Source organism: Daucus carota, chromosome 2 (assembly GCF_001625215.2).
Source record: "Daucus carota subsp. sativus chromosome 2, DH1 v3.0, whole genome shotgun sequence".
Taxonomy (NCBI): domain Eukaryota; kingdom Viridiplantae; phylum Streptophyta; class Magnoliopsida; order Apiales; family Apiaceae; genus Daucus; species Daucus carota.
In genome coordinates this window covers 25,877,143-25,904,933 of record NC_030382.2, presented here as the reverse complement: position 1 = coordinate 25,904,933, position 27,791 = coordinate 25,877,143, and the positions used below count along the sequence as shown (strand labels likewise).

Below are 27,791 nucleotides of genomic sequence, written 5' to 3'. Positions count from 1 at the left end.
CTCATGTATGCTTAAAATAAAAATAATTAGGGCTTCAATTGCATCTAGTTCTCCACCATAATTGTAATTATGCTAAAGAACTCGTGGGGTAGTAGGCATATCATTAGTATTACTTGGATTACAATTCAAAAAATTGGAAACCGAAAGCATTAATACTTGGGAAACGCAACTCAACAACTTGACTGCACTAATTGGAAGGAAAGCCTATCAAGGCTTTCAAGGCTAAAGCTTATCAAAGCTTTCAAGGTTTCAAGTTTTTCAAGCTTACAAGGTTTTGGGCTTGCAGTAGCCCTTCAAGGTTAAACCTTATCAAAGCTTTCAAGGTTTCAAGCTTTTCAAGCTTGCAAGGTTTTGGGCTTACAGTAGCCCTTCAAGGTTAAAGCTTATCAAAGCTTTCAAGGTTTCAAGCTTTTCAAGCTTGCAAGGTTTTGGGCTTATAGTAGCCCTTCAAGGTTAAAGCTTATCAAAGCTTTCAAGGTTTCAAGCTTTTCAAGCCTGCAAGGTTTTGGGCTTACAGTAGCCCTTCGAGGCTAAAGCTTATCAAAGCTTTCAAGCTTTTCAAGCTTGCAAGGTTTTGGGCTTACAGGAGCCCTTCAAGGTTAAAGCTTATCAAAGCTTTCAAGGTTTCAAGCTTTTCAAGTTTGCAAGGTTTTGGGCTTACACTAGCCCTCCAAGGTTGAAAGCCTATCAAGGCTCTCAAGGCTTTCAAGGTATAAGGCCTAGCAAAGCTTTTGAGTTTAAAGCCTATTAAGGCTTTCGAGGTTTACATTGGCGGAATCACTTCAAGGCATATTTTGCGGAATCATCTGGAGGCTTACACTCGGGGATCACTTTAAGGCTTACGCCCGAGGGTATCCGTGCCCACACTTGGGGCTCACGTGTGGAGCCCTGAAGCCAAGCTTGCGCGTAAGATTGAGTTTACTTGTGCTTGGATGGATTATTACAAGGAAATATTAAATGCTCTTACGCTATCGGGGAGTTAACATAATTACATCTATATATACTCTCAAGGAAGGAAACAACCCCGATGAACAAAGTTCCGAGGGTCACAACCCCGAAAATTGGACTTACTGCCTTCTTAATGTAAGGGTTACCCCTTACCCTCATTCTTTTCACCTGCATGGAAGGGTTAGACAGCAGAAACAGCGGTAATGTCAAAAGGGGATGCAAACAATATACATAAGGCAAATGACGAAGGAGAAGAGCAGATGCGATAAAAAAATAATACAATGGAAAGTTTCACCCCACACCAACAGGGGGAGGTGCCTTGGAATATCAGAATATCTTGCGGGGCATTCTGAGGCGCCCGCACCCTCATCAAGAAAAATATTCAATTCGTGACGCTAGCGCCATGCACAAATTCGTAGTTATAAATAAAAGTTTGATTAAAACACCGGGGAGAGAGTAGTTAGGAGGCAGCTGGAGAGGAGGAGGCCTTGGGAGTATCTTCGGCAGCTTGAGCATCTGGGGAAACCGCGTTCTGGGAAGGGGCTGCAACTAGGGCCTCCACCTGGGCCACCACATTAGATTCCAGAAGGGGTGCCTTCTCAGCCTCCTGTCGGTTCTCAGCCTCAGTTTCTCCCTCAGGGGTACCCCCAAGAACTTCCTTGGCGCCCGCTTCGACTTTCCCAGAGCTGGTGGCGTCTTCAACTTTTGCCTCCTCAAGGGCGAGAGCAGCATTGGGTCCCAACTTGGCCCAATTGTTATCGGGGAAGAAGCGATAAGCAGACTTAACACAATCTTTAACCCCTGCGGCAACCCCTGCCTCGAAAACAGCGGCCTTACGCTCTTTCCTTGTCACCCTCGCGGCGACGGCAGCCTCCTGCAGCTCCTTCACCTGGCCCTCCAGCCTCTTCACCATCTTCCCGAGGCCGTCAGTCTCCTCCTCCAAGGAACGCCTCACGGCATCCTCCTTCCTCCTCTCCTCGCGAACCCTGGCTTCCGCCTCCTTCAGCTCCTGGTTGGCCTTCCGCAGAAGATCCCTATCCTTGACGGCGGAAGCTAGGTCCACCCTGGCCTGCTTCAGGTCCGCCCCCATCGTCTCATTGACCCTAGCAGTATCAGCGACGTGCTGGCCTATTTTCAAGTCGAGGAACAAACTCTTAGCATTGGCCACCACCTTATCACGGGTGGCCTCAACTATCGAGAGTTTGTCCCACTCCCGAATGGTGGCCTCAGGGATCTGATCACCTAGCATCCGCTGATAAAGCTGGGTCTTTTGAGAGGAAGAGGAAGCTGGAGAGCTGCGGGCCAGGGTTAACCTGGGCTTCTTGCTTGTGCGGGCTTCCGCGGAAGACCCCGCTTCCGCCGTTTTAGAAGGGTCCCTCTTGCGGCTTCCAGAAGAGGCCTTCTTCTGGTCGAGAGAAGGAGTGGGAAGCTAGGAGATCATCTTGGCAGGAACGGGAGCCTGGGAGTCGGAAGCCTCCCCGAATAGATCCTCGTATTTGGTGGAGCGCTTAACAAACTTGGGAATGTTGGAAGCCATATCTGCAGAAGAAGACAAAGGAAAACGGTCAGAAACTATGCAGTTGATAATGGAGACACAGCAGGATGCAAGCATAGCAAATGACATGAAGGTTATACAGAATGCATGGCATGCAACAGGGAATGTAAGAGACATAGCATTGACAATTAACAAGTTCAATATTGCAAGTTAAAGAGGAAACCCGGGCTTCCCGTCCCCTCAACACCTGCAACCCCTCGTCAACGGGGGATGCATCAACCACCGTGGTGGAAAACCCGAGCCTCTCCAGATTCTCTGGAGTAAGCAGGCTAGAGCCATCACCTAGCTTGGTGGATAGCCCCAACACATGCTTGGCTCTCTCAAGGGACTCTCCCGTCAAAGGGGTCTGCACTGGCATGTCTACAACAAACACAAGCATAAGGAAACTAAATGGGAAGCCAAAAAAGCTAAACCGGATAATGGACAAGGGAAAAACTGGCTTACAGGGGAAGAGATTGAAGTCCTTCATGTAGACTGGGCAGTCATAGCAGTAAAGGAAGAGCTTCTGCCAGTCCGACATCGACTGGCGGTTACCCTTGATGCCCTTCTTATGATGGGTGTTCTAAGCAGTGAGATAGAAGAACCCTGGGGTCTTCCCAGTGAGCTTCAGCTGGAAGAACCAGCCCAGCTCCAAAGCAGACATCCTCACCCCATGGTGGATGTCATAGAGGATGTAGAGGCAGACCGCCATGCGGTAGGAGTTGGGGGTAAGCTGTATGGGGGAGACCTCATAGAAGTCCAAAACCTCCAGGATGAAAGGATGGAGGGGGAGAGACAAGCCCAGCCTAAAGAACTGGGCGGAGAGCACAGCGTTGGGGTAGTTGGTGCCCGGCCTGAGGGTGTCGAAACAGTGGCACCTCTCCCTAGGCTTAGGGATCACCAAGGTGCAACCAGGGTTGCAGGACTCCAGGAGGGATTGCAGCTTGACGGGAGTCATGATTGAGTCCATGTGCTCGCAGGCCTGGGAAAACAACTGGAGGCTCAATAACCTCCATGGAAGCCTCGGAGTCTCGTCCAATCTCCTCGGGGTTCCCCTTGAGGGCTTCATCAGCAGCATCCAGCGGGAGGCCCGGGGTCCCGTCCGCCTGGCCAGACTCAGAGGTGGTCCAGTTGAGCTCCTTCACCACCGAGCTGCGTTTGGAACGAGTCCTAGAACTAACCCCTAGGAGTGGCTTAGCAAGATGGTGGTCTGAGCTGAAGGAAGACCCCGTGTCGACCATGACTGCGGGAGCCTTGCTGGTAGCAGATTGGGAAGAATGGGAGGACATGGATCCTTTAGACATCTACAAGAGGAAAGGATGGGTTAACAAAGGACTCAACAAGGGGTGAAAAGGTCGAAAGAAGAAAGAAGAGAAAAGGAAAAAGGGTTTGCGGAAAGCTGGGCTGCAAAAGTGGAGCCCTCCGGGAGTGAAGTAGGAATGGAAAGGCTCCAGGTGGAGCCCTAAGGCATGAGGGGACTGCCTCCCTCAAAGGGGAGTGGTATGGGCTACGGATGACTATCCGTCTTCTGCGCTTGCTAACGGGAAGCCTGACAGGGCACCCAGAGCGGGAAGCCCAATCCTAACCCTAACCTCAACCATAACAATCAACATTCAATGATTACCCTAGGCTACAAGTTAAACAGATACAGCAAGCAAATCACACAACAATACATTCAAAACATATAAGTGGCACGGAAAGGGGTTCGATTGTAAAAGAGGGGTTTCCCCTAGAGATGATTGGGAACCTAGGGTTTACAATCTAGGGTTACGATCAGGGCTCCAAAGCAACGCAACAACACCAAGGGCGATAACCCAGTCGGAAAAGAAACAGGGCCTAATCAGAGTCGATTAAAGCCAGCGGTGTGTGCACATTCAAGAAATCAGTGTATACAATCGATTACACAAACATGCAGAGCAAAGTAGCAGTTTAATCTGACATAATAACCTCAAGCAAGACAGATGTGGGTGTGTGCACGCATGCCGAGGTGAACAGTCAAAAAAAAATATGTGAAAATCAAGCATGGGTCATATAAACACTTAGCCGCAAACATGGTGAAAATGTGACGGAAAACAGAGACGAAAGTAAAAGGGCATACCATTGATCGGGGGTCGGTGAGAGTCGGAGAAGAAAACGCCGGAGAGGAAAAGCAAGTTGCGCCTAGGAGTGCTTCCGAGGGAGAGTAAGTGAAGAGTTTAAGAGATAATGAAAAGTGAAACAAGGCTGTATGTATGTGTATATATAGCGGTAGGAAGTGCGGGACAACCGTGCCAGGTGGCGTGCCGTGACTGGCTTGGCGTGGAGGTAGCTTTGATGAGCCAGGGGTTCTTGAGGCCCAGGTGGGTGGCTGAAGAGGTAGAGACGTGATAGACCTCTACGACTGCACCACCTACTTAGGGGTTTATTGTTACAATTCAAATCAATCTGAATTTAAATTAAGTCCCGAAATATTTGGGATCAGCCTTATCTAAAAAATCATCTGACACACGCGGGAAATTGAAAGGGTGGAGCTGAAATTGCGGAAGCTTAAACACAATTCTTGGAGATGATTTTAATTATTTTGGGGAATTATTTTCAAGGCTTACGGTGGCTGCAGTAGAATAAATTAATATAATTGGTTTTATGATTATGTATGAGGTATATCTTAATTATTTCTTGTTTCTTACACCGGGCTACGCCCACGTAAGCTTAGAAATAATTTATGATTAACCCCTAGCATGATTCAAGGGCTTGCAGCTGGGAATTTAAGGGTTACCGTTCTTAGGTTCCTCTCGTATTTAATACTTTAAGAAACCGGGGGGTAGTTGTTGTGCCATAAAATCTCCCTGGGCTTATTTTATAGCCCATCATTTTATTTGGGCTTTATTCGGGTTTACTGGAATCATCTAGTTAAGGATAATGGGCTTCACCATGGTTGGGTGAACCGTTGGAAGCATACAAGGAGGTATATGGACTTGCATTGGAAGCACGATGAAGGCTGCTATCAGCATGAGGTTGCACCTGAAGGCGCTTTAGGGGTTACCTCTGCTAGGGGTTACCGCTAAGTGCATTCTGGCTTGCAGCTACAGGGCTGCAGTTAGGGGATGCCGCTGGCAGGGCTTCCGCCGCCTGGGCAAAACGGCAGACAGACTCCAAGCAGGACTCTTCTTCCTTATTTGTAGGAGGACGAATTGGAAGTATATTGGGAGTATATCAGCTATCATTTATCTGCGAATTGGGGGATAAATACTCCTATAAGGAAGATAATTACAATCGGTGGAGATAATCCAAGAATATTGGGATAATCATGCAGGATGAAGGCTTCAAGTGACCTACTTGGAGTGGGATACCGCTAGATAACTACAAGAGGAAGTTGTTTTATCCTAAACTAGATGGGATAAGAGCTTATCTCTTCAGAGTCCTAAATCGAGAACTACATGGGCTTGATCCTTATAAATAGGGTATGTAGGCACCTTGCAAAGGGAAGAAATTCGGATTCATTTACTCACGAGTTCTACACTCTAAAGAGAGGCACGTGTAACCCTTGTGACGTACATTTCCGGGCAATTGCAGGACGGAATTCCACAATTCCGGCCTCGTTGTTTGGTTCATTGCAAGCTCAGCCCTTAAACATATTTGTTTTTCTTTAGTTTATGTTAACGGTAGCCCCTAAAAGCTAGCCGCAATAATCGTAGTTGTAACGAATATCCCTATAATTGTGCTATACGGTTCTGGGGGTGTTGTATCAATTCCTCTCACAACACCTACCATTCATTTTTGCCACTAGGAACATCAAGTTTGGACCTGCAGCCACGGATGGTTCACACTTATCATAAAGTTGTCAGAGGCTTTGCTGCTCGGTTATCACCCGAGGAGGCTAAAGCAATAGAGAAGATGCAAGGAGTCTTATCCATAAGGCAACAGAATGTTTTTTATTTACACACAACTCATAGTCCCAATTTTTTGGGATTGCGCCAAAACTTAGGATTCTGGGAAGGCTCAAATTATGGTAAAGGGGTGATTATTGGCGTTCTGGACACTGGGATCGCAGCTGGTGACCACCCTTCGTTTAGTGATGAAGGAGTGCCACCTCGCCCGGCTAAGTGGAAAGGAGTTTGTGAATTTAATGGCACGACTTGCAATAATAAGTTGATTGGTGCCATATATTTTGTTGTTGGCCAATCTGGAGATCTGATCACTTTAGCGACTCTTCTAAATCATGTTATTCAGAAGAGTTGATGGTACTTTTATATGATTTGATGTCACACAGTATGTGGGGCAGAGTTTCTTGGGAATGATTCTTTTATTTGTACCATTTCAGACTTATACCCTTGACATACAATGCTAAGAATAGCAGCAGTGATTTTTTATGGGAGAGCAATTCTTTTGATTGCTGCCATGAATTAGTGATGGTGATAGTTTTAGGTCCAAAGTATCATAGAAGGGGGGTTGAATACGATACTCACTACAATTTAAAATTCTTTCGAATCTTGCAGATAAACAAATTGCAGTTTTGTAATGGGTTTCGTGTTCCGGAAATATATCGGGTCGATTTCTGAGGATATGAAAATATTAAATCAACACACAATATTTTCCAAGGTACATCTGTATATTGATAAATACCTCGAAGGGTGCTATAAATCCAAACCTGAAGGTTCGGCCACAATGGCCACTACTCTCAATATTACAAACTCTAACCGCTACGGATATTTCTCTAACAAAGCTAGGCTAGGGTGTATGTATAGTGGGAGTAGCCGTGCAGAGCACTTGGCTATTTCATCCCGAAGGATGTGTAAATTGTGAGAACCACAATCACATATTTATAGGCTTCATAAACGAACCATTGTTAACGAGTTCATCCTGGACAAATTGAGTTTGTCCTGGACGAATTCAATTTAACTGTGGTTAGTTAAATTGAACTTGCGCCAGAACAAACAAAAATGTCCAAAGCTGTGCCAAATATATATATATATACATATATGTATTGAAAACTTGCGCCAAGCCCTTGTTGTAGAGTTTACTTAGAAATAATTCAAAGTGTTTGAAGTTGCGCCTCTACAGTACTCAGTGAGAGTCAAAGGTTGTGCTTCAGGTCAAAGCTTGTGCCACCACAGTGCTCCCCTGTGTCAACTACTTGGAAAATTTCCAAGGAAGGAAACTTGCGCTTTGACCTTTGGTCAAATGTTGCGCTGACAGGAAGTTGCGCTAAGGAGACAAAGGAGGAAGTTGTATTTAGAATTAATCTAAGTGACCGAGGGTTGCGCTTTGACTTTTGGTCAAAGCTTGCGCCTTATAGCTCCACAGTGGTGGTACTTAGAAGAAATTCTAAGTGATACATACTTGCGCCACATGAAGGAATTTCTGTTAGATATAATTGATGATTACTAATGTTCTTAAAGTTTGTTTTAGAACAGGAATCATCAGAGTTTAAGCTAGAAGCTGATCAGAGTTTAGTAAAGTCTGACAGAGTTTAGTAAAGTCTGACAGAGTTTGATAAAGTCTGATCAGAGTTTACATAGTCAAGACTCGTCAGAGTTTACACGTGGAAAGAGCTCAGAAGCGGATATACTTCAAGGAAGGATAGAAGCGGAGGAGTGATTTGCTGACTATGGAAACTAAACAGAAAACTGTAGCAATCTTTGATTGATAGAATTCATAGCTGATTTATAGGATATCAAATCAGAGATTGATTTTGTAACTGTGTCTATATAAACACAGATTAGGGTTACTCTAGATGAGTTGAGTTATCGAGTACATTGTTAAGAACCCTAGCAGCTCTTAGTGATACATTATAAATCACTGAGAGAGTTTTTATAATCATTAAAGCTTTGTGAATATAAGAGTTTATTACTTTCAATCTCTTATATTGTCTTACTGTGTTACAGATTGTGATCACTATATCAGATTATATAGTGAGTTTATAGGACCTAACAAGTGGTATCAGAGCGAGGTCTGTTAAGACTACTACAGTGAGATCTTAATCACAATCATGTCTGAAAAATCACAAGCTTCATCCTTTAGAGTTCCAATTCTTAAGGCATCTGAATATCCAGTCTGGAAAGAGAGAATGATAATATTCTTAGACTCTGTTGATCCAGAATACCTTGACAGGATCTTTGATGGACCACATATGCCCACCAAGCTCTCTGTTGGGCTTGCTGATGAACCTCAGAAGATGGTTCCAAAAGAAAAGAAAGACTATACCCCTGAGGACATCCTGTCAATTGGTAAAGACTCAAAGGTGAAACACCTTTTGCACAGTGCCCTTGATAATGCAATGTCTAATAGGGTAATTGGGTGCAAAACTGCTAAACAAATCTGGGATGCTCTGGAAACCAGATGTCAAGGAACTCAGGCCATTAAGAAAAACAGAAAAACAATCCTTACACAGGAGTATGAGCACTTTGACTCAAAGTCTGGTGAGTCCTTGACAGATCTGTATGACAGATTTGTCAAACTGCTGAATGACTTATCTCTGGTAAACAAGGAATATGATCTTGAAGACTCAAACCTCAAATTTCTTCTGGCTCTTCCTGAAAAGTGGGATTTGAAAGTTACCACAATAAGAGACAATCTTGATCTTGGAGAAATGTCTCTTGATGATGTTTTTGGAAGACTGAAGACCCATGAACTTGAGATGGAGCAAAGAAGCAAACGTCATGGAGGCAAATCAAAGTCTGTTGCTCTGAAAGTACAAGAGGAAGCTGCTAAGAACAAAGGAAAAGCTCATGTCACAAAGTCTGACATTGAGTCATCAAACTCTGATGACTCAAACTCTGATGTCTCAGACTCTGATGACAGTGATGATGAAATGATGCAGTTAGCAGCATTGATGGTGAAAAGCTTCAAGAAATTGGCCTACAAAAAGTTCAACAAAGGCAAAAGTTTTTCAAGGAAAGACAGAAACTCTGACAGAGTTTATGATAAGAAGAACTTCAAGAAGAATGAGGGCAAGGAAGAGAAAGCTGGAAAAGCTGACAAGTATACCTGTTTCAACTGTGGTGAAAAGGGTCACTTTGCATCTGAATGCAAGAAAGCCAAGAAGGAAAAAGAAAAAGCCTTTATCACCAAGAAAGGAAACTGGACAGATACATCTGATTCAGAAGAAGAAGTCAATTATGCTCTGATGGCAAACACTGACAACAACTCTGAATCTACTGCAAAGGTACCTCATTCTACTCTTGCCTTTGATACTGAAGATATAACTGAGTTAAGATTGTTTCTTAAAACTTTGCATACCAGCTTTAGAGATCAGACTTTAGAAAATGAAAGATTAAAATCTGAAACTCTAAGTGTAAAGAAAAGGAATGATTATCTAGAAAAAGAATTAGTTCAGATGTTGGAAGTTCAGAAAGAAAGAGATGAAGCTGTCATTGTCAAAGATGAATTATTAAAGAGGTATGCATCTCTTCAATCAGAACTTGCTAAGGAAAGGGAAATCATTAAGACATAGACTAATTCAGGCAAAACTACTCAGGATATCTTAGGTAGTGGAAACTGGAAGAAGGGACTAGGTTACACTGATAACTCAGAAGCTGAGTCATCAAAAACAGAGTTTGTTAAAACTCAAAAACCTAAGGTTAAACCTGTTAAATTTGTTGCTGAATCCTCTAAGTCTAAACAGAATAGACCAAAATCAGAGATTAACAACAATTTAAAATCTGATAAGCCCAAACAGGTTAACATAGGACTGATGACTCAGAAACAGCTTAAACATAAGCTTAAAGAGGTAAAGTCTGATAGCAAAGACAAGGAGCCTAGGAAAAATAGAAATGGCAAGATTGGAATAGACAAGAGTAATAACTACATGCCTGTTCCAAATGCACCTAGGAAGACATGCCATAACTGTGGTAATACTAATCATCTTGCTAATTTTTGCAGGAAGAACAAGGACATTAACTCTTTACCTACAAAGTCTGGAGTTAGAAAAAGTAGTATTAGATATAAACCACAAGATCCATGTTTTCATTGTGGTAGTTTATGGCATTCTATTTATACTTGCAAAGAATATCATAGTTTGTATTATGATTATTATCAATTGAAACCTTCTTTAAAGGTTAATAAAAACTCTGCAAGTACAAACTCTGTTTCTAGTACAAACTCTGTTGCAAAGTCTGTTAGCTCAAACTCTGATAATAATACCGCTGCAAAAGCTAACAAACTTAATAAGGCCAAAGGATCCAAGCAAGTCTGGGTCCTTAAAACTAACAATTAGTGGTCTTTGTGATTGCAGGGCAACAGGAAGAATATTCTAGTCTTGGACAGTGGATGTTCAGGACACATGACTGGAAATAAGGCCCTGCTGTCAGAGTTTGTGGAAAAGGCTGGCCCAAGTGTTTCTTATGGAGATGGCAACATAGGAAGGACTCTGGGATATGGCAACATCAATCTTGGAAATGTCATCATATCAAATGTAGCTCTTGTTCAAGGGCTAAAACACAATTTACTCTCTGTCAGTCAAATCTGTGACAGAGGATATCATGTTGATTTCTATGGAGAACACAGTGAGATAGTAAGCAAGTCAACAGGCAAGGTGGCAGTAATTGCTCACAGACATGGAAATATTTATGAAATCCACCTGCCTACAAACTCTGAAGGAAAAGCAATTTGCTTATCTACAAGAATCTCTGCAGAAGAAAGTTGGAAGTGGCATAAGAAGCTCTCACACCTGAATTTCAACTCCATAAATGAGCTTATAAAGAAAAAGCTTGTGAGAGGACTCCCTGAATCACTACTTACATCTGATGGATTATGTGATTCATGTCAAAAAGCCAAGCAGAGAAAGACATCTTTCAAGAGTAAGACTGAATTCTCAATAAACAAACCATATCATCTTCTACATGTTGATCTATTTGGACCAGTCAATGTACCATCCATTGCAAGGAAGAAATATGCTCTTGTCATTGTTGATGAGTATACCAGATACACTTGGGTATATTTTCTTCACTCTAAAGATGAAACAGCCTTGCATCTGATGGATCATGTGCAACAACTGGATCATGGATCTGAAGACAAAGTGAAGATCATTAGAAGTGATAATGGAACTGAGTTCAGAAATTCAACAATGGAAGAGTTCTGCAAAGAAAGAGGTGTAGTGCAACAATTCTCTGCACCTGGTACACCACAGCAAAATGGTGTAGTTGAAAGGAAAAACAGGACTCTTATAGAAGCTGCCAGAACTATGCTTGATGAGGCTAAATTGCCTACTTATTTCTGGGCAGAAGCTGTTCAAACAGCCTGTTTCACTCAAAATGCAACACTGATTAATAAGCATGGCAAGACCCCATATGAGATGGTGAAGAAAAAGAAGCCAAATCTGAAGTACTTTCATATATTTGGGTGCAAATGCTTTGTCTTGAAGACTCATCCAGAACAGCTTACCAAGTTTGATTTAAAAGCTGATGAAGGCATCTTTGTAGGTTATCCTCTGATAACAAAGGCCTTCAGAGTCTACAATCTAAGAACCAAGGTGATCATGGAATCCATACATGTGTCATTTGATGACAAGAAAATCATGGGCTTAACAGATATGGATGATCATGAAAAACAGCATTTTGAAAATGAAGAAATATTCTCTGATTCGATAAACTCTGATGAACAGTCAAACTCTGACTGTGAACAAGATACAGCAAACTCTGATGAAAATTTACAAGTTCATGATGATGAAGCACTTGCTGAGGGGGAGCATCAGAATGTTTCAGACTCTACCCAAGACTCATCAGAGAATGCTAACTCAAACTCATCAGAGAATACTGATTTAAACTCTGATAGCACAAATGCAGGGGGAGCTACAGAGAATAATCAACAGAATCAGGAGAGCATGGATCAAAGGGGAGGATCCAATGATGAAAATGGTCAACTTCCACATGCTAGGAAGTGGACAAAATCTCACACACCTGATTTAATAATTGGCAATCCAGAAGCAGGTGTGCAAACAAGGACAGCTACAGCAAATGAGTGTTTACATCATTGCTTTCTGTCACAAACAGAACCTAAAAAGGTGGAGGAAGCTCTTCAAGATGCTGACTGGATTCAAGCCATGCAAGAGGAGCTAAATGAGTTTGAGAGAAACAAAGTATGGACCCTAGTACCAAGACCTAAAGACAGATCCATAGTTGGTACAAAATGGGTGTTCAGAAACAAAACTGACAGTGAGGGTGTCATTACAAGGAATAAAGCAAGGCTTGTGGCAAAAGGGTACTCACAACAGGAAGGTATTGACTATGATGAGACATTTGCCCCAGTTGCAAGATTGGAGGCAATCAGAATCTTTCTGGCCTATGCTGCTCACAATAAATTCAAGGTATTTCAGATGGATGTCAAGAGTGCTTTTCTGAATGGAAAACTGGATGAAGAGGTATATGTTGAACAACCTCCAGGATTTGTGGATCCAAAACATCCAGACTATGTCTACAGGTTGGACAAAGCACTTTATGGACTAAAGCAGGCTCCAAGGGCATGGTATGAAACTCTGGCTCAATTTCTTCTTGAAAGTGGATTTACTAGAGGTACCATAGATAAAACCCTGTTTTATTTGAATCATGGTAATGATCTGCTTTTAGTCCAAATCTATGTTGATGACATTATTTTTGGCTCCACTAATGCTAAACTCTGTCAAAGATTTGCCAAGCTCATGCAGTCTAGGTACCAAATGAGCATGATGGGGGAACTCAGTTATTTTCTGGGTTTACAAGTTAAACAGACTGAAGATGGGATTTTTATAAATCAAGCCAAGTATACCAGAAATCTTTTGAAGAAATTTGGTATGCAAGACAGTTCAGCTGCAACTACTCCTATGGCAACAGCAACCAAACTAGACAAAGACACTGGTGCATCAGTGGATATCACAAACTATAGAGGAATGATTGGATCTTTGCTTTATCTGACTGCAAGTAGACCAGACATCATGTATGCCACATGTCTATGTGCAAGATTTCAGGCAGATCCAAGAGAGCCTCATCTGATTGCAGTAAAGAGGATATTCAGATATCTCAAGGGAACCACATCATTGGGATTATGGTATCCTAGAGAATCAGATTTTAGTCTAATTGGATACTCTGATGCAGATTTTGCAGGTTGCAAAATTGACAGGAAAAGCACAAGTGGGAGTTGTCAATTTCTGGGTGGAAGACTTGTTTCTTGGTACAGCAAGAAGCAGAAGTCCATTTCCACTTCAACAGCAGAGTCAGAGTATATAGCTGCAGGCAGCTGCTGTGCTCAAATTCTTTGGATGAAGAATCAACTGTTGGACTATGGGTTATCCTTTTCTAAAATTCCTATTTATTGTGATAACCAAAGTGCTATTGCTATGACAGGAAACCCAGTTCAACATTCTCTGACAAAGCACATCAGTATAAGATATCATTTTATAAGGGAGCATGTGGAGGAAGGTACCATTGAACTTCACTTTGTTCCCACAGAACAGCAGCTAGCAGACATATTCACCAAACCACTAAGTGAAGCAACCTTCACTAGACTGGTGAATGAGCTAGGAATGATATCAGGAACTGAGTAAACATACTGGTCAGATCTTTCAAATTACAATTGTCAAATTACCATATGTATTGCTCACAAAGTTGCCATGATATACTCTGATTGTTAAAATCTGATGACATTCTCTGATGATATACTCGGTGTGCTATACTCTGATGACATTCTCTGATCGTCATTCTCTGACGATATTCTCTGATGTTTGTAAACTCTGAATCTTGATTAATGATTTCATTTTTATTTCTCTGAGAAAACAAACCTGTGAAGATACTATGAAGCATGATATGAATTAGTAATCATGAATCTCAGTTCAGTTCTTTAATCTTGATCTCAATTTTGTGCTACTACTTAACACTATATGCATATTGATATCATTGAGACTCTATTACTTCACATATCTTAATTATAAGTGAGACTGACTAATTTGCATTTTCTCTCAGTAAATTAGACAGTGATTATAAACTCTGATGATATATACACCCCTGCAAATAAGCATGGTACTCCTTTGAGATCTTAGATGTCTATATGACAGTGACTGGGAAGACCCAAACACTTACTGGTATTAAGTAATTGCCAAGATTTTAAAATCTATGGTGACCAGTCACAATCTCTGATTACTGGAGAAATACTGTGGCAAAATTATCCTTAAAAGGTCGTGATTCATTTACACTGAAAAGCGTCCATTTGAAAAAAAAAAAAAAAAAAAAGAAAAAAAAAAGGGGTTTAGTTTATTTTATATATTTCTCCATCAGAGTATGTCTTTTGTCTATGTCTTGAGAGTTTAAATAAATTATTCTTGTCTACCTTATAATTACGAAATTGTGAAATTCTTCAGTCTCTGATCTCATATGTTCAATCACACCCTTTATTTCACAAGCACATTATTGAGCTATGGATTTTGTGACAAACTCTGATTTTCTGATGAATTTTCTAAAAATCATGTCTTTATTCTGAGGTACTTAGAAATTTATTTTCTTTGATGTAAATCTCAGAGTTTAAAATTCGAGAGATTTAATCTTGATTTTTAAATCTTGTACATTTCAGGAGTACAAATATTCAGAGAATATGAAGGGAGTATTTCAAACGGGTGTATTGTTAGTGGGTTTACATGAAAAACATTTTAATAGGAGAACGTGTAATCAGCATTTATTACTGCACATGTTTTACTGCGCTCATGATTATCACTCTCGTTTCTCTATCCCACTAACATTCAACTACCAGTTAAAATCTGACAGGTGTCCAAGTGAACAAAGAGCCCAAGCGTGTACAGCTAAACAAAATCTGAAGAGTTTATCATCAGATTTTATTGCTTATTCTTCACTTCTACACTTAATCTTTATACACTCTCTCTCAACAAACTCTTGCTCTCTTCTCTCTGATATTCAAATTTTCTCATACACACTTCCTCAAACACCTTCTTTCTTAAACTCTGTTCTAATGGCCACTACAGCATTCATCTTTGCAGGTGTGGAATTTGTCACCAATAACCATGCTGCTATCCTAAACACTGCTGACGCTCCAAGGGATTATCATCCTATGCAGCAATTTCTGGCACAGAGTGCCATTGCTACCGCTCTCACAGCTCCTGCCAGACTCTCAGGAAGCCAGATCATAAACTTCTGGAGGACGGGTCAGTATGACAATGGTGGTGAAGATGGATCACCATCGATTGTGTTTTCATATGAAGGGGAGGAGTATTTTGTTACTCCAGCCACAGTCAGAACTGCTTTCAATCTGCCAGAGCTCGACACTGCTTATATCACAAATGGGGATGCAAATCTGAGAACAATGATGACTGATTTGGGCTACAGTGAATCGCTTGACAAATTGGGACAACTAAAGCGCCCAGGGCTCAGAAGAGAATGGAGTTTCTTTTTCGACTGCATCACCAGGGCATTTCAAAAGAAGTCTACAAACTGGGATGCCATTCCAATGGACATGCTGCAGATTGGGTATTCTCTGCTCTACTCTACTAATTTTGATTTTGGTAGATTAGTTCTTAGAAATATTGGTGAAAGAATGCATGAGAATAGAAAAGTCATATATTTCTCAAGATTCTGTCAATTATTGTTTAATGCTACTGTTGGTGAGGTAGCTTTTGATGTTGATGATGAGATCAAGCCATTCAGGCTTCATAAAAGAGTGTTTAAGGACCTCATCTCCAAGGATGAGAAGTATCAAATTCAAAGACCTCTTTTAATTCCAGCTAAAGTTAGAGCTAGGATGGATATGCCCCCAGTACACCAACAACCACAACCACAACAACCTCAACCTCCAGTCTCTCCTACAATCCCCAAACAACCCAGAACTTCTGCCTCTAAGTCCAAGAGGGCTGCAAAGTCTGATGCAGCCCCCTCTACTGCCAAAAGGACAAGAACCTCTGTTGCTACACATGTTCTGAAATCAAACTCTGAAGTGTCGACAAACACTGATGAGCCAGTAAACTCTGAGGCTCACTTAAACTCTGATGCTCCAAACTCTGAGATCCCAGAAAACACTGAAGCTGCTACTCTTCCAAAGCAGAAAAGAAGAAGACTGGTTGCAGCTTATGACTATGATGATCTTGAACCTGCACATGCTGTAAACTCTGAACCTACTCCTACAACAGCCTCTGTACCTGCTCAAGCCAGTCCTCAGAAGCCAGCCAGATTCAAGAGGAGGGCTCAAAAGCCTGCAAGAGCAAAAGTCCCAATCACTGAAATCACAGACTTCACAGTTGAGGAAGACCAAACACCATCAACTCCAGTTGCTGAAAATTCTCAAGCTCTGATGGTGCTTCCTATCCAAGCTGTTCCTCTAACATCTCCTACAGCATCTACTTCATCCTCTGAAGTAGATGAAGAAATAAAATGTGATGAACCAGTTACAACTGAAGCTGGAGCACATATGTCTAATCCTCAAACTCCATTATCTGATCATGGTCCAATTCCTCAATCTCCAATGAAAATTCCAGAGGATGCCATTGTTCATGATACAGCTCCAGAAAACTACAAGTCTGATGTAGTTGATGAATCTGACAAAGTAGCTATGGAAGCTCTACAGTCTCTTGCTCAGACTGGTGAAGAGCCTATCAAATCACAGTCTGAAGCTCAAGAAAAATCTGCTCAAGATAATGTGGAGAAAGTTGCTGATACTGTTCCTGATGCTGACAAAGCAAACTCTGATGCTGATACTGAGGATGATGACAGTTCAGATACTGACAAGGATGAAAATGATGGAGTCCCTCTGACACAACAAAAGTGGGAGTCTACTAGCCAGTATAATGCCAGGCTACAAACTCTGACTACAGACTCTGAGCCACTTCCCAGGGATCTTCAAGTTGATCCTCCAAATGAAGTATGGGATAAACTCTGGCTGAGTCACCAACATTCTCTGGAGCCAGCAAAGGCTGAAGATTTTCTATCTATGGCAGAGAATAAGATTTCAAACTCTGATGTTTTGTCAAGCCTCAAAGGCACAATTCTTTATCTGAAGACATTTCATCCTGCTCATGCCCAGACATCTAAATCAATAGATGGTCTAAGAACAGAGGTGGCTAATGTCAAGGAGACAAATGAGTTGGAGAAGAAAAGGACTATAATACCTCTGAGAGATAATGTTCAGAAGCTGGTGTCTGCACATGAATCTCTGGACAAGAGGATGATTATCATTGAATCAACTCAGGAGAAGATGTCCAAACAGCTTGAAGCCATCCAATCTTCACTTTCTCTGATCACATCCATACTGATTCCTGATGAGGATGATGTCAAAAAGGGGGAGAGAGTAGCTCAAGTCAAATGCAAGTCTACTACTCAAACTCTGAAGAGAAAGAAGAAGGATGATGATGATGATGCTGATGATTTCACAAAGCACAAGAGATTTCAAGCAGGGACTGGTGGAAGAGTTCCAAACTCTGACAGTCAGAAACAATCTAAGCAAAGCACAAAGTCTGCTCCAACACATAATTTCACATCTGGATCTAAGCAAAGACCAGTGATTGGATCAGACAAACCCATGACTGATGAAGAGCTTGCTAGATTGATCTTTGAACAAGAAAATCCAGAAGCTAATTTGGATTTGGAGTTGATTGCTGCAGAGGAAGCTGAGCTGAAAAAGGAACATATTGAAGCCATAAACTCTGGAAAGATCCAAAAGTCTGCAAAGTCAACTGCCAAACCAAAAGAAAAAGGGATATTGATTAAGGAATCTACTGTTGCTGATCAGAGTTTACCAGTCAAAAAGGTATACTCTGAAGATGAATATACTTCCAAGGGCAAAAGCAAAGTAGATGAACATCTGGAGAAAGGCTGGGAAAAGAAGAAGTCTACAACCTCTGACAAGGATCAAGTTGTAAAGGAAAAGAAATTAGAAGCTGCAATCTCTGACAAAGCTCATGTTGCAGAACCTCAACAAGAAAGATTAACCTCTGACATAGCTCAAGTTAATAAGGATGCAAAGAAAGACACAACCTCTGACAAAGCTCAAGTTGTGTTCAAACCAACAACTACTCCACTGGCTGGATTTGCAAAGCCTACTCTGATGACTGAGATAAGCTTTGAAAAGGGCTCAATTCAACCAATCTCTCATCGTAAGGCAGGAAGAGATAAAGGAGGGCTGGGATCCAAATATGAAAAATTTGATCAGAGTATAGGATCAAGACCAGATAACCCCTCATCTCTCTGTGCTCCCAAGACTGGAGTATTGCAAGACAAAATGGACAAACTTGATTCAGTCCAGTTGGTGAAGAATGACAGAGGAGATAATGTTCTTATCTACTTCATGTCTGATGGAACAGTGTTTAGAGTACTTGAAGCAGATCTCTATGCTAAACACCGGGAGGAATTGAGATATGTCTCACACATATTTCTTGTAAAGAACAAGTCATGCCAACACATCTCCAACCTGCTCAAAGATCAAATCAGAAGAAAGATGGGTATTACAGGAAACAAGAATGCTGGACCTTTCATTCCCAAATACCTCAATCATAAAGGACAGCTGGTGGAGATGAAGAAAAATTCAGCAAAAATAGTGACAATAGCTGGAATCAGAACTCTTGCATTTAATGAAGAGTCTGATAAAGCTTACAATATCAGGCTGGATAGAGACTTGAAGAAGAACAAGATTTATGATCTCAGAGCTGCAATTTACCAAACTGGAGTTTCAGATCCAGAGCTGAGAGAGATCAAGAGACAAATGATTACAGTGCTTGAAGAAGCTGAAAGAGAACTCCTCAGAGGGTATCTACAGACAGCAAATGGTGTCTATGCAGCTAAGGAGTAAAGTATCTGTAAGTTTTAAAAGTTTTCTGTTATATAGTTAAACTCTGTTGCATTTGACTTAATTGTTTTGACATCATCAATTATCTGTTAACTTGCACATAACATATTTATGCACAAGTTGGGGGAGATTGTTAGATATAATTGATGATTACTAATGTTCTTAAAGTTTGTTTTAGAACAGGAATCATCAGAGTTTAAGCTAGAAGCTGATCAGAGTTTAGTAAAGTCTGACAGAGTTTAGTAAAGTCTGACAGAGTTTGATAAAGTCTGATCAGAGTTTACATAGTCAAGACTCGTCAGAGTTTACACGTGGAAAGAGCTCAGAAGCGGATATACTTCAAGGAAGGATAGAAGCGGAGGAGTGATTTGCTGACTATGGAAACTAAACAGAAAACTGTAGCAATCTTTGATTGATAGAATTCATAGCTGATTTATAGGATATCAAATCAGAGATTGATTTTGTAACTGTGTCTATATAAACACAGATTAGGGTTACTCTAGATGAGTTGAGTTATCGAGTACATTGTTAAGAACCCTAGCAGCTCTTAGTGATACATTATAAATCACTGAGAGAGTTTTTATAATCATTAAAGCTTTGTGAATATAAGAGTTTATTACTTTCAATCTCTTATATTGTCTTACTGTGTTACAGATTGTGATCACTATATCAGATTATATAGTGAGTTTATAGGACCTAACAATTTCCCTTGTTATCTCTCAGTTGACTGAGAGTTGACCTGAATTTGCTCCACCTGAACTTGCGCCAAAGTAGACACCATGTATCATTTTTGGACTTAGAAAAATTCTAAGGCAAATATGAACTTGCTCCACCATTGTAATGCACCCAGTGTTATCACTCCTTTGACTCATATTTGACTTGAGTTTGCTTCTCCATACATACAAGGTGTGTGTATGGAGCAACTCCCTACTTAGCCAATTTTACTCAAATCCGAGTTTGCTCCTCCTTAGTGAATGCTTCCCTTGTTATCACTCCTTGGACCAAGTTGACTTGAGTTGGCACAATTCATATATTGTATATTATATTATATTCATAATATTACATAAATATATGTATAAATAAAGATATATATATATATATATATATATATAAATAATATTTACATAAACATATATATAGACATATATTTAAAAATATTTTCATATATTTAAATATATATAATATACATATAATCATATGTAAATATATATATATATATATATATATATATATATATAACTATCTATAGATATAAATATACAAATATTTATGCACAAAATATAATATATATATATACACACACACACACACACACACACACACACTTAAATATATATGTTTATGTAAAATATAAATACATATACTGATACATATATATATTTATTTAAATATATATACATATAAATATACATATACATATGTTTTAAAAACATATATACATATATATTATATATAATTAAATATAAATATATAAATATATATAAATATATTTGTACATATACAACTATATAAGTGCACACATATATAAAATAGGTCACTTCCTGATATGGCCGTTGAGTAGTAGTTGCATGGCATTATATCAGTTGACTCTGGAGATATTCTGAAGGCCTGACTTGGAATAGATGACTTGATAACTTGATCAATTTCTTCGATTGATAAATACTCTGCATAACTTCATATGTGATGACGCTTAGTGCACTGGTCTGGTTCACAAGCGATTAACACTGAAGTCAAACATTGTACCGTCTTTGTCAGCAAACATTGATCAGTCGGTTCCGGGTTAGTTTATGCTTCAGTTTTTTGATTATAAATAACCAACCAAGATATCCTCAAATATCTTGCTTTAGGGGTTGTGCAGAAACCTTTCGAGTACTTGGACAACATCTTCATTGCTTCCACAATCTTGAATACTTCAATCTTTATTCTTCACTGAGGCATGAACATATTAATGAACTTCTTCCAGTGAACTTATTCCTTCAAGACTGTAGATGGCTTCTTCAACCTTTGTCTTCGTATCTTCCGATTCTGGTGCAGGCGTAGTGTTATTTACTTATCCTGTTCTATTGTTGAGTTATCATCCCTATGTAACAGATAGGGTTGTCTTTACATTTACACTTACAATCTCCCCCTATTTGTTTGTTAATCATAACAAGAAAATCCTTTGGAGGATAACTCAACTAACACTAGACAAAGTAAAGTCCCGGACTAGTAAATAATGCTACAAAGTTTCTGGATCATATAATACATTTCCAGATTTTATGAATAGAAATAATAGATGTGCATATCACCTTTGTTTTTATAGTTCTTGCTTACCTGCCAGATAATCCTCATAGTCTGTCTTAAAGAGAATTTCAAAACATTCCATTATGCAAAGAACAATCAGCAACTTCACTGAATTCTTCAGTGGTAATGAATAAGTTCATTTCTACCACTTACTGAAGAATAAATGTATCACTTTATACTTCTCCTCCCCTAACCTTGATCAGGTTCCCCTTCGACATCTCTCCCTTTTAGTTAGTAACTTTTTCCCCCTTAGTCGTAGACTGCTAAAGAGAGCTTAGTACTTACTTTTTCTCCCCCTCAATAATTTCTCCCCCTTAGTTGTGGAATCCTCCGAGGATAAGTGATATCAAATATGGTCAAGGAATGTGTACAATACTTCCTGTACCAAAAGATAATCGCCCCATAGAGAATTAAAGAACACTAAAGTAGGGTTCGAAGAAAGGGTTCAGGAGAAGGGTTTGCTTTGATTGGGTTGGTCCCTATGCTGAAAGAATAGGTTCCAAACAGAAAAGTAACGAATAAAAACTGACATTCCAGTAACAACATCCACTTTGTCTTTAGGTATAAATTTGGTCATTAGTAGGTGTCTCACTAAAATGTTTTGCAGGTGTATCACTCAACACTCAATTTTCTCTCAGTTTTTGGGTAAGGGTGTCACTCACGATTTCTGTAAGTATATCCCTCCACACAAATACTGAGCTTCCAAAATGCTGAGTACCTGCAAGAAAATCACCTTAGCCGCCCTTGTAGGGGGTCACCGGTGGTGCAATGGGAGTTCGTAATTTCCAGTCCCTACAGACGCATCGGATAAATCCGAATCATGGTCCACAAGTTCCCAACCACTAAGTGTCTTATCCAATTAAGGATCCAGAGTTATTTGCTCTGGGAGGTTAGACAAAGGCTTAATTATGGCAAAGGCCTAAGTCTTCCTCAATCTCTGTGAAGACATTTGATTCAAGTGAATCATCAACCATAAGTTCATACCGTGAAATAGAATGAACCGTAGTTGCTTCCGTCAATTCCTTCAACAGCTTGTGAGCTTTCAATACCAATTATTATTATATGTACCTCACAAGTGTTTCATTCTTCTCAAAATCCTATGTGTTTGCACTCACTCATGCTCACATATGTCTCATTCTGATGTCTCACTGGTTCTTCTCAGAATCTCACCAAGTGTTTAACTCTCAGTGTTTGGCTCACAGTGTTTCTCTCAGCACTCAAAGTATGGTCTTCTGTACCTACATGAGAAAATCATCATAGCCCCTTCAAGAGAGGTCACTGGCAGTGCAATGGGGTTTCGTAAATCCCCGATCCTCAACCGACTCATCAAAAAATTGACTCATAGTCAGAGAGTTGCCGATCTCCTATAAATAGGAAATCCATTGCTATTGGATCCAGATTTGTTCTTATCTGGGGAGGGAGACGAGAATCCTGAAAATTTGGCAATTGACATCCTCGTTTCCTCCTTACACCTGTAAAGGCATCAACCATCTTATTTACCGTAAAATGGTAAATGAAGAAGTTGCTTCTGGAACAAAACCTTTAACCTTACTGTGCACTCTCTTGTATTGTGTCCATAAGATTTTCTATTTAGGCTCTTTATCAGAGTGGTTACTGATGATGTGCTTGACTCAATACAAGATGCTCTGGCTGACGAGCGAAATTCAATGGACTCATCCTGTTGAGAGAATGATTCCAGAGACTGTTTTATTGCCTTTTCAGCTCAATTTTGAAAACACCTTTTCTCCTTGAGAGGTAGAGCTGTGGGTACACTATCCCTCACATCCTTATTGTGACGGTCCAGGAATCCGGGGGTCTGGATTCTGACGTCACCATACAAAACCATTTTTAAAACACTTCAAAAACCTGTAAATTTTTTTTTTTTTTTAAAGATAATGAAAATCCAAAAGAATTTAAAACTTGAAAACATTTAATAAAAGATTTGAATGAGAACATTTAAACCCCCTAAAATCAACAAGATCGCATCCAGGTTACAGTATTGAAATTAGAATCCATCACTAATTATTACACAACATCTCTTACCAAATCAGATCATCTTCGATAAGAAGAATCACTGCCAATTTGTTCCAGCTATGAATTACATCTGAATCTCAATAGCTCAACTCTAGCTAGCACCAACTTTATAAGTCTTCCTGAATACTCCTTGACCACTGAATCCTCAACTCTGAATCCTCGCCTAGCCTTAGCCTTATTCGCAATCATAGTCTAGCCATTTATCTTTAATCCTTTCTGAAATGGTTAAAAGAGAATAGCAAGAGTGAGCAACAATGCTCAGCAAGTAATAATAAACAATAACAATTCTGAATCATTATGATAGAAGTTCAAAGGCTCAAGATACTTTAGTAAAAGATTCGACATAAATTCATAAGATTAAGGTATTGTATAGAATGATTCACAATACCTTGCATCAATGGAATACTGGAGTAATTCAATCTTTCCAAGAGAATTATCGAATTGGACTATCACATTTTAATTAAAACAAAGGTTAGGATGCTGATCAGTCATACCTAACCCCGAGCAGGCCCCGCCATGCTCTATCACTGGATCCAAGGCACTCATTGGCCTAACATGACCATTCATCTGGTCTGACCACTCATCGGGTCCACATGTTTATATAAAAACAATAATCCAATTCTCTAATTCAATTCAAGAAACCAATGTAAATTAACAGAACATAATCATAATCATCATCAACAACTGAATAATTTCAAATCAAACTTTGATAATAAACTTTTCATAAGTCACAGTCCATCCTTTCATAAATCATAGTTCAGGAAATCCCTAACTATTCAATATCCTCCATTATCGGCTAAGCAACTGAATTTAGCCTGCTAAACCAGCATGACAATGGCGGGTTGAATAATCAAGAAGGTCCCATTTCATTCTAGGCTCTAACTATCACTGAGCAACACATGCTTCAATGACAATTTGAACTTCGAATTAATTTGTAAAACTGGAATTATCTGAATTTTTGAGGATTAGAAAAGGATGGATAAAAATATTTGCACTTTCCAAATATGAAAAAGAGAGGAACGAATATTTGCAACACATACGAAAAGAATGGATCAGAATAATTGCAAGATATCCAAGAGAAAGGTTTAGGATACTTGCCTTAAATCTGACTCCAGTCTCATAGCTCAACCTCATCTTTCCACTTTCACAATCTATTCATATTATAATTTCTAGACCATCTCTAGCCGTACTCTATTCGCCACATCGCTTCGCTTACTCGATTCATCCCTTATTCGCTTTGCAATACCATTTCGACTTCCTGACGTCTTCGAGCGTACACGTCTCGTCCAAATCCTTTACGAGAATAAGATAATACTATAGTCACTAAACAATATATCGCATATACATATCACGTATACCGATACCCACTTATATACACCTTTAAACTTATCACATATCACTTAACACGTAATCATGCTTTGACTCTACCATATAGTCAAGTCATATTCCACATAACATATTAGCAATCACTTATCATATGAATCCTATCGAAAATCCGACATCGTCTCGTCTATTTATTAGACTATCCACCTGTTATCCTATCTCAATCAACAATCAACCAACAAGATCCAATTACTATAATCCATATATTCTTATCCAATATCAATCAACTCACGACACTATGTCATCCAAATCTTTTATCACACGTGTATACTATCATGAATAAACATGTATATCACGTAATCATCAATTAATAGCAATCAAATAACATATAATCACATTGTGCACATTTAACAACAATTATTCACATTCTCGACTCCATCATATTATTATGTTATATCAAACTAGACTTTATAAGCTTCTGTCTCTCTTTCGTTTCACTTGATTCCGATTTACGGATCAAAAGTTATGATCAAAATTGTTTCCTACTTCCTCTATCAACACATAATACATCACTCTAATAACACACATCACATAACACATAAGATTTCCCATCCCGACTAATGTCAAATCGAGTCTCGGGTTTAAAATAATTTTTCGGGAATTTTCTGGAAATTTTTAAACATTTTTCGGAATTAAAATCGATAAAAGAATCACTTTTCAGATAAATAATCAAGTCCCAAATACTTGAAATTGGACTTGAAATCATTCATAAACAATTATCGAGCCTTGAAAATAATTTGGAAAAATATTTTAAAGCTCGAAACTATTTTTCGGAATTTTTAAATCAAAAAGGATTAATTAAATCCAATTAATTAATCAATTAAAATCAATTAATAATTAATTAAATTAATTAATCAATTAATATTTAAATTAATTGACCAATTAAAATAATTAATTACTAATTAAAAGTAATTAATAAACTAATTTAGATTTATTTTTAAATAAACAAATAATTAAAAACTATTTTTGGAATTTAAAATAATTAAATAAAACAATTTTAGAAAATTAAATCAAAAGGTTTATTTTGTAAACTTTTGAAAGTTTTCGGCCAGGGTTCAAACTGCAACTTTTCAAAGTTACAGGGGGTGTTTTGTAAGATTCAAAACTTCAGTACTCAAACTTCACCTTCTTCATAAGTCTGGGGACCAAACGGCATTTTTGCCGCCGCCGGCCCCAGACCCCGCCGGAAACGGCGTTTCCGACCTCTGTTCCACAGCAGACTGTCCAGATATGACCTACATACTATCAGGATTCTAGATTTGCAATCAAAATCAACAAAGGCCACGTAAATCGGCCGGAATGTCACGAAGAACAGCCGCCGACGGCGACTTGCTTCTTCGACTCCGGCAGGCCAAACCACAGCTCGTTCATTCGATCTGAACACATGTACACGCTCCCCTCAACACGCCCAACAAGATGGTATCCTTCAATTCTACCCAGATTCACAGAATAAGGAATCCCCAAAACCAATTGAAAATATTCAAGAACACTCAAGAACATTCAAGAACACATCTCAAGAATCAAACCCTTATTTCTATATGTTTCCGAACTCGAAATTCAACATATAATATACCAAAACGACGAGAAAAACACGTTCTACAACATGGAATCATCCAAACAATCAAACAAACACGTTTGCAAAAATCCACTATTTAAATCTTAATAATTCGAATTTTAAAACTTCAATTACTCCCTACCTGTGAATCTCATGTTGTTTTTGATGATTAATTTGGGTTCTACTCTTCGATATCTTCGATTTGACTATTTGCACGCTTGATTCTGACTCCAATAACACCTTCAAATCTTCGTTTGATTATGAAGAACACGAAGAACACCGCTCGGTTTCTCTCGGTATTCGTGCAGAGAAACTGGTGAAATGATTTTACGGGTGAAATAAAGCTATAGAAAGGTCTATTTATATTTACAAATAATTGGTACCCCTTTGGATCGTATATGACATGAAAATACGTATTTAATAGCTTTATATAATAAAGCGGGGTCCAATCAATACCGGTTTTCAAGATAATCATCAAAACGGGGCTTTTAAAAGCAATGATTAGTCTGCGGGTCCCATTTGCACGTATTTCGATAAAAAGTAATATAATAATCAAAATATCTAGCTTTCACGTATATCGAGACAAACTGGATAATTATCAACAATTAAAATAACCGAAAAACTCCGCCGGACCGACTTCGGGAAAAACCGTACTCCGGATCGAAAAAGTCAAAACACGAAAAGTGTCCGGAATATTCAAATTAGGCTAAAGGTGAGTTTTGTTGAAACTTCCGGGAAGAAAATTTGCTACCTCGTTACGAGTGGACGGTTTTACGGAAATCAAATAATCAATAATTAAATATAAATATACGCAATTAAATCCGTAAATCAATTATAAAATCATCTAAAATTTCATAAATCGATATGAAAATATCCAAATAAACTATATTTTCTCCTGAGCATATAGAAATTGAAATCTCGCGAATACGAACACATACGAGCATTCAGCTCAATAAACTAGATAACACAAAATTCACAAAATTCATATATTAATCATATAATAATCGTAACTCACCATAATTAATTAAACGAGCAAAACCACAAGTAACACTTAGTCACATACCACATATATTCACATAATATTCATCTAGAATTTTCAATAACAATATATGAAAATCAGTTTTGAAAATACAATTATTTATCCATAACACAATAACCCGGGGTTTAAATATAAAACTTTGAAAACTCATTAAATTGGAATAAAATATTAAATCTTATTCCCTTCTTTGAATAAAATCACTTTCATAATATTAAATAAATTTTAAAAAGTCCGGGTCATTACACTTATTTGTTGCAACAAGTACAGTTTCTCCCCTCATTGACCTCTAG

General features: G+C 39.2%; 1 long non-coding RNA gene across 1 annotated transcript; it reads right to left on the bottom strand.

The window, feature by feature from the left end:
• Nucleotides 1-23,489: 23,489 nt before the first annotated feature.
• On the bottom strand, nucleotides 23,490-27,258 carry LOC135150579 (uncharacterized). The gene is made up of 2 exons (XR_010288713.1): nucleotides 26,605-27,258; nucleotides 23,490-24,817 (listed from the first exon to the last, which is right to left on the bottom strand). It is a non-coding gene; the product is annotated as an uncharacterized LOC135150579 (long non-coding RNA).
• Between the last annotated feature and the right edge of the window lie 533 nt (nucleotides 27,259-27,791).